General features: G+C 55.8%; 1 long non-coding RNA gene across 1 annotated transcript in view; it reads left to right on the forward strand.

Moving 5' to 3' along the window:
* The window catches only part of LOC112481777, a 95,261-nt gene that overhangs the window by 83,064 nt on the left and 1,287 nt on the right, over positions 1-10,910 (forward strand). The window contains exon 3 of the long non-coding RNA XR_003047040.1: positions 239-290. This is a non-coding gene — a long non-coding RNA (uncharacterized LOC112481777). The remainder of the gene's footprint in view (positions 1-238; positions 291-10,910) is intronic.

Consider the following 10,910-nt stretch of genomic DNA (forward strand, 5'->3'; position numbering starts at 1 on the left):
GCTGTGATCAGCCCCTACTGCCTCCTGAATTTTTTCAAATTTTGCTTGGCATATACTTAAATGGGCCCAAATCAGTATCTGAATTTTTGACCCCGTTGGCCAGCCCTGGAGCGTCAGCCCCTCAGGCCAGAGGTGACAAGGAGCCCTTGGGCACACAGCAGGATGGAGGGCATACAGTGGGGAGTCGTGGGCTTTCTGCCTTGAAAGGCTAATGGGGCTCCTCTCTCTCCCTCTTCAGGATGAAGTGATGCCCCTGCTGTAAAAGAGGAGCCTCTAGGACCTGCTACAAGGTAAGGCCTGAGCCCCTTCCCTGACCCTGTGCCCCGCCTCCACTGGTGAACCTTGGCCTGCCTACCACAGGTATCCCCCTGGGCAGAACATCCAGGAAGGGTTGGGAAGATCAAGACCGGGAGTTGGAGCCACGTTGCCCATTTGAACCTGGTGGAAAAGATGACCTCAGCGGGAACGTCTCAGATCGGCTCTTAAGCTGGGAATGGGCTGGGGACACCCGGATTGCAGGCTTTGGGCATAGAATGTATTCAAGGCAACAGTGAGAAGGGGCCTCTGCGGTGCCAGGGCTCGCCTGCCTGGTCGCACCATGCCCAGCTAGCTCTCTGCAGCTCGGTCAGCTTGCCATGGTGGCTGCTGTTGGCTCTCCCTGGAAGCTCTGCTTCTAGCTCAGGCGCGTGGGGGACCTCGTGGACTTGAAAGCCCTCTCTCTGCAGAGGCTGCTGGCCCCCGTGGCCTCCTCCTTCCTGCATGAGAGGCTGGCAGGCAGAAGGCCTCAGGCCCTGAGCCCAGGGCAGGCTGCTGTCTTGCCCTTCCCCAGGGCTCCCCAGGCCTGGCTGGGCCTTCACAGGCTATCACAGTCCCGGGTGGCTGAGGAACCTCAGGGCCACCGGGCCTCGGCCTCAGGCAGCGCTGTGTCAGAGGTGACCGGTGGAACGCCAGTGTTATGTAAATATAGGGGCCTGCACGGCAGGCGAGCGGGCTGGCTGCAGCCATCCATCATCCTTGCTCGGCGGGGCGGGGGACAGACACGGCACCGTGCGCCTGGCTCCAAACCTGTTTGTTTTCCCTTTGTCTCATGCCTTTCGGCCGGCTGCGACTGGCTCCCAGTTTCATCCTGCTTGGCCCCCTCCCCTGGGAGGATGGGGGAAGGGAGGAGATTCGAGAGGCTCCCACCGCGGCATCCCTTTCGGACTTCAAAGGCTCCCCCAGCATTGTCTGTGCCGGCGGGCAGTGGCCCTGAAAACGTGATCAGAGGCGACCAGTGTAGGGCAGGCCCGGCCAGCGCCCTGCGCTCTCACTGGGGCCCATGGATTCCTCCCTTTGCTGCCAGCACCACCCTGGTTACAGCGCCGCTCCCCCGGGCCTCTCTCCTCGCCCTCCTCTCCCCTGGCATCCCTGCTGGCCAGCCCAGCCCCACTGCCCTACTCCTGTGTCTCTTAACCACAGCCTCACACCGCTCTCGTGGCATGGAGACTCCTAGAACGTTGGGAGCTGCAAGTCTCCGCCCCTTCATGTCATCCATGAGAATCCGAAGCACAGTGAAGGGCTTCTTGGGATGCAGGCAGCTGGGACGGACAGGTTCTTGGACATCTGTTTCCCATGCCAGCGCTTGTCCTTTTTCCTCTTCTTTTTCTCCACCCTTTACTAGTAGTCAGGGAGAACCTGACTTCCACCCATCCCTTCCCTCCACTATCTGGCAAGGTCCAGATCGGATACTTCTGTCCCCAGACATTGGAACAGAGCCCAGCATCACTGGTCCTGAAAGTCAGCCCTAGGTGCTTCCATTCTCTGGAGCAAGACTTGACAAAGTACAGCCCACAGGCCAAATGTAGCCCACTGCCTGTCTTTGTAAATAAAGTTTTATTGGAACACAGCCACGCCCACTCCTTTTCTCATTGGCTACGGCTGCTTTCACTTTACAATGGCAGAGGTGGGTGGCTACAACAGAGGATGTTGGCCCGCAAAGCCTAAAATATTTACCATCTGGCCCTTAACAGAAAACGTTTGCTGGCTCTTGCTCTAGAGGTTCTGGCTCCTGCCTCCTGCTCTTTTTTTTTTTTTAAGTGGCAAAATATACATAACATGAAATTTACCATTGTAACCATTTAAGTGTACGGTTCCCTGGTATTAAAAACGTTCACAATATTGTGTAACCATCATCCTGCTCTGTGCCCTTGTCTTCCGTGGGACTGCTGCGAGGGGCCCGGGCAGTTATCTGGGAGCCCCATCCTGGAGGTCGTGGACCGCTTGCAGTCCTGATCTACTGGGGGCTGTCCTCTCTGTCTCTCCTCTCTCTAGGGCCTCATCCTCCTCTCAGTCCCACCTACCTAGCAGCCACTGTTTTTTCAAAGCTCTTACTCCTGTCATCCCAGGAGCCCTGAGTCTCTGTCCTGTAGCCTTTACCAAGTTCTCAGATCCATCTTTTCCTCTTCTCTAAGGTGAGCAGAATATCTACTTTGCAGGGTTATCGGGACAGTAAAGGAGTTAATGTAGCTGAAGGTGTCTAGCCTGGGGCCTGACAAGCAGGAAGTGCCCATGTCCCCTCCTTCCCTCGTGCCTTTTCTCCTCACAGAGTAGCAGCCTGGGCAGGTCCATGGCGTCCCCTACCCCTGCCCCAGGACCTAAGTCTGACTCCTTAGAGAAAGCGAGGCTCCCGCCTCCCACTGGTAGTGACCTGGGAGCTGCTGGAGATCTCAGGTCAGCCCTGGGTCCTCCATGATGGCTGCCAGGCCTGGGAAGCTGCATAACCTCTCCGAGTGCCAGTTTCTCTGTCTGTAAAAGGGGTCCTGACCATCATGCTCTCTGCTTCACAGGCTCGTTGCAAGCAGGGACTAGGGAGTTCAGGGGAAAGCTGTGAAGGTTGTGTTTGTGGGTGCTGCTGAGGGTGCAGCAGCAGGTTATGTGGCGGGGCAGGGACCACGGCTGCTCTGACACATCACTAGTGCTGCGAGCGAATCCGGGAGCCAGGCTCCAAGCCCTGGAGGAAAGGCTGGCAGGGAGCGAGGAAGGGGGAAGGGAAGGAAATGAAGCTGTGCAGCAGTCAGAGGTCTGAGACGGGAGCCGTGTCCTGGCACAGTTCACTGGGCGCCCTCTCCTGCTGCCATCCCTCTCACTGTCCTCTCTTTATGGGTTTCTGGCCTTTCGTGTAGCTCCCTTTCCCCCTCCAAACCTTCTCTCTGCATCCCACTAGTTTCTCTTTCTCCTCGCCTTCCCACCACCCATACTGCCACCCCCCAACTCCGCGGCGCGTGCTCTCTCTCCTTTTCATCTACTCCGAAGGCTTTACTTTACTTCCTTGTCACCCTAATTGATTGCATTAACCTTTCAGCGTATTGGATTTCCTGGGCATCGTGCAGAGAGCCCTGCGCAATATGCTTATAATCTGAGCCGTAATGGACAGTTTGCAGTCAACAAGCCCCTTTTCCCATCTCTGCCATTGGTCCCGTTGACATCTCTCTTGCCCAGGCCACCAAGGCCACTTTTCCGTCCAGCAGGGGTGAGGCAGTGCAGTGGGACTGGAAGGAAGCAGACACAGCTTAATCCTACAGTGGATTTCCCTCCCTCTCGCCTCCTGGCTCAGCCCCCGGCTCTGCCTCTGCTTCTCCAAGCTCCCGGACCCAGGTCCTTGCCCGGCCTCTGGTCTTCGTGAGTCCTCTCAGCTCGGCACTCTGCTCCTGGGACTCTGCCTAGTGAGTGGCTGATGATGCCATCTTGGATTTGGGGAATAAGAGTCCTCTGATTCTATCAAAAGATTCTCCGGACAAATCATCGCTCCCTTGCTTGCCTGGGAGGCTTTAGGGGAAAAATGATGGTGACCACTTGAGGAAGTAGAGAGTAGCAAAGAGGAGTCTGAGATCTCTGGGTTCCCCTGTCCCCTGAGCCAACCTCAGGCCTCTGTGGACCTTCTGGAAGCTGGATCCACTCCTGGAAAGGGTGTGGGAAAACAAGGGAGACAGAACGAAGGAGATCTGCTAAAGCCAAGGGAAGAGAGAGACGAAGACCCTGCCGGGGCTGGCCATAGTCGTGGGGCAGCAACAGCCTGGCCCAGTAAGCAAAGAAGCAGGCACCCAGATGCCCAGTTTGGGCCGTCTGCTGCACTGGTCCCGGGACTATGATTTGGGTGCTCGGTGGGAGATGTCGCAGAGTCTCTCTTTCCCATCTGATGTTTGGCAGTAGCTTTGTGCAGCCCCACCCGCCTTCATCAAAAGGAGACGTGACACAAGCAATAGCGTGATAGCCTGGAGAGGAGCCGCTGCGGGGCAGGATGGCTCGGCCTGACAGGAGACTGGCAGAGGGAAGGCAGGAGAAAATGAGAGCTGGCTTCTCAGGTTGGTGAGAACGGGCCCCCTGGGGTCAGTTCCCTGATAGGCACCTGCTCATTCAGCAGCAGGCGAAGGAGCCAGTCCATGCCAGCTGCCTGGTCCTGGGAGCTCAGTGAGTCCAGGCCCGTAGGTTCTGGCTGGGGCCGCTGGCCCTCGGACGCCCTCAGACGCACAGCCTGGTCTGCTGAGTCTTCATTCACAACAGGATGGATGTCGGATTGAATACATTAGTGTCAGGCCGGAGGAGCAGGACGGAAGGTCCCTTTAGCCCTTGTGGTACTTCCTCTCTCCCAAGCTGGTCTCTCCCCACCGCCCTCTGCCCATCATCTTCTCCTTCTGACCAATCCCCGCTCCTGCCATCACTCCATCACTCAAAAGGGCAAGCTTTGGCAAGAGGGAGCTGGACTAGGTCCTTCCCATCCTCTCCCAGGGATTTTGGGGGTAGGCAGAGGGCGCAGCAGGGAGAAGCCAAGCAGCGAATTAAAGTTTGGTGATTGTCAGTGTCAGGAGAAGCTAAATAACCCTGTAACTAGTATGAAGGTGAATTCATGGTCTGCTGCACATGGAAAATATGAGTGCTCTGTGAGACGGGGAGAGTGAACGGCAGTCTGCCTGCCACGGTGGGCAGCCTTCTCTCCAGGGACGCAGGCGGGGAGGGCCATGCACCCTCCCATCCCTGCCAGGGAGCAGCCTCCCAGGAGCCCCGACTGAGTATGAGGGCAGCTCAGCTGCTTGACAACCTGCTGGCCTGGCACCAGGGACCCAGGTGGCAGCACCCAGCAGTATACATTCATGGACCCCAGGGCTACCCGTTTGCCCAGATCCTTATTAGTCACTAATCGTTAATCCTTATTGTGCACTTACTCTGTGTCCTTCTGGCAGTTCTCTGCAGTGAGTGCTATTGTTATTCCTCGCTTTCGTGCCCACTTTTTAAAGAGCCACTTTATTGAGATATACTTTACTTGCCAAGTATACAATTCAGTGGGATTTTTTTTAGTATATTCTCAAGGTTCTACAACCATCACCACTATCTAATTTTAGAATATTTTCATCACCCAAAAGAAACCCCATACTCATTAGCAGTCACTCTCCATTGCTCTCGACCCCCAGCCTTAGGCAACCACTCATTATTATTCTCTCTGATGCTGAGACTATGGAGGCTCAGAGAGGATCAGTGACTTGATTAAGGTTGCACAGCCGGTGAGTGATGGAGCCAGGATTTGAACTGAGGTAATAGGTCTCCAGAGCCCCGATGCCCTGGCTGCCCCCCAACCTCCAACACACATGCTCAGCCACATATTTCCAACAGCATGGGCTCAGGCGCGTATGAGCACCATCCAAACACGTAGGCCCAGGTGGTGACATGCATCTCTCCCCAGGTACAGAAAAATCTCGCACCCCTCAGAGGGACAGCCAACCTCCCCCTCCTTTTGAACCTTCTCTTCCCTGGCCAAGCTCTTGGAAGGGAGGTTGGCACAGGAACTGGCAGCAAGAAGGGAGCTGAAGTGGCCGGTGAGACCTGGGTGGTTTCGGAATTTTAGAATGAGAAGTCCCATATCTCCTGTGGGGATAATTGTAACTAAAATAAAATGCCAACACAACATTCCAGAACAGGTCCCTGCCAGGGTTGGGGCCACAGGCTGGGCCGTGCCCACAGGGGCGATGCGACTAGCTCCGTTACCTGAATCACACTTTCTTTCTTTCCTTCCATCTTTCTCTCTCTCTCTCTCTCTCCTTTGCTTCTCTCCTGTTCCTTCTCACCCTTTTCTTCCCACCTCCCTCTTTTTGCTTCACACTCCAAAACTTAAAAAAAAAAAAAAAGAGGGGGCGCTTTTGACCACACTCTGGCACTTGCAAATTTGGGAATTAATGTGAAACTTACTGCCTCCGATAAGAAATAAATACAAGGGCGAGAGACAAAGGGAAAGGTAGACACGAGGGAGAATGAGTGTCTGTTGGATTTGGTTGGTTTGGGGTTTTTTCCTCCTTCTTCTCTCTCCCTCCAAAGCGGAGGATCCGGCCGGGCCAGTTTGGATATTTATTAAGAAAAAGCCAAAGATAATTGACTTTTTTGTTTTTGTTTTGTTTGCGGGTGCCTCCCCTGCTGGCACTCCTGACTGCCTGGCAAATTAAACCTGCTCCCTGCTCCCTGGGTGCTGGGTTGCTGGCAACTCTGCTGCTGGCTGCTCTGAAGCTGCTGGGCCCAGCGACTGCCCACCCAGCCACCTACCTTGGGTTTCAGACCCAAGGTCATTTTATGCCACCACTGATGCCACCTCCCCAGGCTCTCCTGACTCCTGGAGCAGCCTTTAGAGCAGGGTAAGTGGTCTAGGGGTGGGGGTGAAAGGGGCGGAGTTCCCATTGGGGTCGGCCAACATTTTACTAAAAGTTGCTGAGGGTGAATTAGTGAGCTCTCCCGTGGGGCAGGGGTTTGCCTTCTGGCTGGTTCAGGGCTGTCAGCTTCCCAGAGAGGGTAAGGAAAACAGAGAATGAACTGGAAATATAGGGAGAGGCCAGATTTGGGCCATGTCAGTTTACAGCTCTTCTCCCAGGAGGGTGGTACACTGCCAGGACCCATGGCCCTTGGGAATGCTCTGGAGAAGATTCGGGGCCATGGAACCCACTCCGTGATCTCTGTCCACTCTAGACCCCGGGCTCCATCCTCCTCCCACCTCTGGACCCAGCCCAGGCCACCTGGTGGCCGGCAGAGTGGTTAGAGAGCTAGAGCTTGGGTAAGAGGCTAGCTGCCTCTGGTCCGCTGCCCTAGAATCATGCAGAGCCCTGAGGCCAAGCTGTGACCTGGGCCTGAGCCCTGTCCACAGACCGAGAAGGTGGCAGTTATAGGCTTCTTGGTCAGGGACGGAGTTGAGGGCATCTCAGGAGCCAGGACAGCCTGTGAGTAAGGCGGGTCCTCTCCAGGGGCCAGCCCAGCCCAGAGCTGCTAGGGGGTTGGAGGTGTGGTTTGCCCCTCTGCTAAATGACTATGCTTCAGCCCTGCCCCTGACAGAGCCATCTCCTCTGCCCCCCTGCCCTCATCCCCAGCTGGACAAGTAAGCGAAGTGAGCTCCCTCCAGGTGAAGAACCTGCTTTGGAGCTGGGCACGGAGAGGAGGGCATTTTTCAAGAATTTTGCTGGCCCTTTTTTATTCTATGAAATATAAGGATGTGCAATTTTTTTGGTTTCAATTTAGCATTGGAGAATTTTATAATTTAGTAATTAAAATCTCTGATAGGCTTTAGAAATTGCGGCTAATTGAATTTAATGGGAAGATGATTTTCAATTTTATTTGATTACCGGGACCCCTGGCATCGGTATTTATGGGAAAAAAATGGGAAATGTGCTGTGTGGGCTAAGATGGCATAATTGAATTAGGGATAATCGGATTTCTCCGTCATGAATTTCACTATAATTTTCCTATAATTTTCCATTAGATATCTAGTTTACAAATATTCACAAAGAAATGAAGCTCTTTCGGAATGGAGATTGCTGGCTAACAGGATTACGGGGCCGAGCGTGCGGCTGTGCCCGCCCCTATACCGCCATAATGCAATCCTTGTATCTGCCTTACACTTAGCTCGAGCCTGGCCTCAGCCCCTCGCTCTGCCACCCGCTCTGCAGCTCCTCTCTGCCCTTTGTTTCCTTCGTCCCCATTTATCCCCTGCCGTGACACCCACCCTTCCGTGGCCGACCACCTCTCGTGCCCTGCTGGCAGGCTATCCTGTCCCCATGCCATGGTGTCTGCGCTCTGCCCTCTGTCCCCGCCATGCCTCCTGTCTACACTTCGCTTGCTTGCTCCCTGACACCCTCCCTCCGTCAGCCTGGGGAGTGCATTCACACGCAAACACGCGGACTCCCTCGCAGGTGCGAACATGCTTGTTCACATGCACACACAGTCCTTTGGCCAAGGCTCCTGTGCCCTGGCCCAGTCGCCTCAGAGGGAACCAGTTTATTGGGATCCTGGGGTGGGGTGTAGGAACAAAAGGAGCTTTGTTTGAGTTTATGTGAAAGTTACAAATTCAAAATGAGAGCAGATAAAGCATCAGATACCTGGTGTGTAAACAGGCTGGTGAGTGAGAAGGCCCCGGGCTCGGGAGGGAGAGAGAATGAGTGGGCAAACTGGGGGTGCGAGGGACTGGGAGCCAGTGACGGAAGCCTGACGGGAGAGCCGACGGTTCGCGTGAGGGGCCCGGTGGGTGGAATTGCTGGGCAGGTCTCCACTTTTTCTCTTGGGGGTGAGGTGTGTAAGGAGGACCTGGTGGCTCTGGGCCCAGGACCTCGAGACCAGGAGGAATTGTGGCATTGGGTTTTCCGTCCCCCGAGTCCCAAGCACAAATGTTCTCACGGTGGCCTGGCCTCAGGGTCTAAGGAGATGTCACCACATCAGAGTTCTCACATCAAAAATGGGCCATAGCCTCAGAGATGCCAGGGTTCTGGGCCTCTCCTCTTTGTATGAGCACACATCCAAAGGGCAAGAGAGCGACAGAGAAATCTGGGGACCCCTCCATTATGCGGCCTCTGACTCACACCCGTGCACAGCCTCGATGCCTCGGCCTTCTCCTCAGATGTTCTCAAATCATAACACGCCGAGATGGCCTCATTTTCTGTGCCTCTGTGGCCTGTTCTCCGTGAAGGCCCTCACCCTTGGGCAGGACCTCTTAAATCTGCAGTGGCTGATTGTGGCCATTGTCTTGGCACACAGCAGAGGCTCTCCAGGCTGCTGCCTCAGTTCACCACTGGCTGTGCTCGGTGGGTCCCTCTGGCTGGCCCTGCCTGTTCTGCCTTCCTTCTAGCTCTCTCTTTTCTGTCCCTTCAGCCATTTCTCTCCAGTCTTTGTCCACCAGAGGCCTCGAAGTTATCGTGTAGCCGATTCGGTTGGCCTTGCCTTGGTAACGACATTCAGCAGGCCATGCGGGTCACATATGCAGGGAGCTCCCCATATGTGCAGACATCTTCAAATGCACCCGGAAATCGCCCTTCCGCCTCTATGTGTTCAGGCTTCCTTCTGTACCCCAGTTGCCCAGATGGGAGAACAGACCATCAGAATTGGGGTTTGGGATTGACTGCCTGTTGTTACAACTGTAAGTTGCAGATCTTGCTTTGGAGAGTCATGGGTGGGAGCACCCACAGGCATGTGTGTACCCCTGAGCAGTCCTGGACACAGAGATGCCCTCTCCGAGATCCTGCGTGGGGAGCAGGAGCCCGTGGTCTTCTCTACCTGGCTGCCCTGTGCCAGCAGTGTCAGCCTCTGGGTAGCACGTGGCCTGATTTAAGGAGCTCTGCTCCCTTATTCAGGGTTTTAGGGCCAAGGGACACGCAGTAAACCTTCTGGACCTCCACCTACTGTTCCTACAAACAGATGGAGCAGGCCTGAAGGGTGGAGAGTTGTGTGATAACCAGGAATGGGGGTCACCAAGAAGGCATCAGGGAGGGATGCTAACCTCCCTGGGAAGGCATTTGAAAGAGCAGTCTATAAAAAGCAGAAAAATAAGGGGAAAGTGGAAGAAAGAGGAAATTAACTCCCTGACTTCTTTGCCCCAAAGCCTTCCTGGGCCCCTCCCTTTGCAAAATAGAAATATCGCAGGAATAGGCCATTTTGCCGAATGCTGACCAAAGACCAGAGAAAGCCAGGGTCCTGTTTTTCTCCTCGTTGAAAGACTAAAGGAGAGGGAAAGCAGGCAGCAGGGTGGATGCAGAAGGGACAGAGGGGGAGCTGGTGACAGTGAGATTCAGGGACTTCACTAGCACAACTGCCCACCTTCCTGCTTGCCTGGCTGCCTCCTCTGTTGAGCCCCCCAGGCCCAGTGAGTAACTTGAGTCACTAAAATTTAAGGAATCTCAATATATCTGGCCACATCAGGGCCGTCTCCTATGGCAAGGAGACCCACCGAAGTGCTTTCTCTGAGAGAAAAGGAGGAGGGGCAAGGAGTGGACAGGGCACCCTGGTCCAGTGATGAGCTGGTAGGCAGGAAATGTGGCCGATGTCGGCGGCGCAGGTGGCAGGACACTGGCTCCTGGGTTGAGGGGTGCCTGCGCCCTGTCTGCCAGAGCCCTTCGCCGGGCACGGCAAAGGCAAGAGGGCGGGAAGGAAGCCCAAGTGATGGCGCAGGTCTCTGGTGGGAACACTCCGACAGAGGAAAGAAGGGCTGCCCAGGCCGGGTAAGGGAGGGAGGAAGGAGGTGCTGGCTCCCCTCGAGACCCGGCCGCGGGGCTGGTGGCTGATCGCAGGGCAGGAGGAGGAGAAAGGCCGGAGAGCAGGGCTGTGTAGGGGCCGGGCCGAGGCCGGGGGCCGGCCCGGGCGGGAGGCGCCAGGGCCCATTTTAAAAGCAAGCCCCGGGATACCCACACTCCTGGAGCGTGGAGCCTGGAGCCCGCGCGGTGTGCGGAGCCGCGCGAGGCCGACGCGCCTGTTTTCCGACACACCCAGCCCCGCCGCCTCCGTGTCTTTTCTTCGAACTAAAAAAGCAGCTCCAAAAACAACAGGGGGAGGTTCGGGTATGAGGGGGAAACAAAACCCCTGGTACTCCGGGACCCCGAGTCCGAGGGCGCGCGGCTCGGCGGGCGCGACTCCGCGGTGCC

This window comes from Pteropus alecto, unplaced genomic scaffold (assembly GCF_000325575.1).
Source record: "Pteropus alecto unplaced genomic scaffold, ASM32557v1 scaffold125, whole genome shotgun sequence".
NCBI lineage: Eukaryota > Metazoa > Chordata > Mammalia > Chiroptera > Pteropodidae > Pteropus > Pteropus alecto.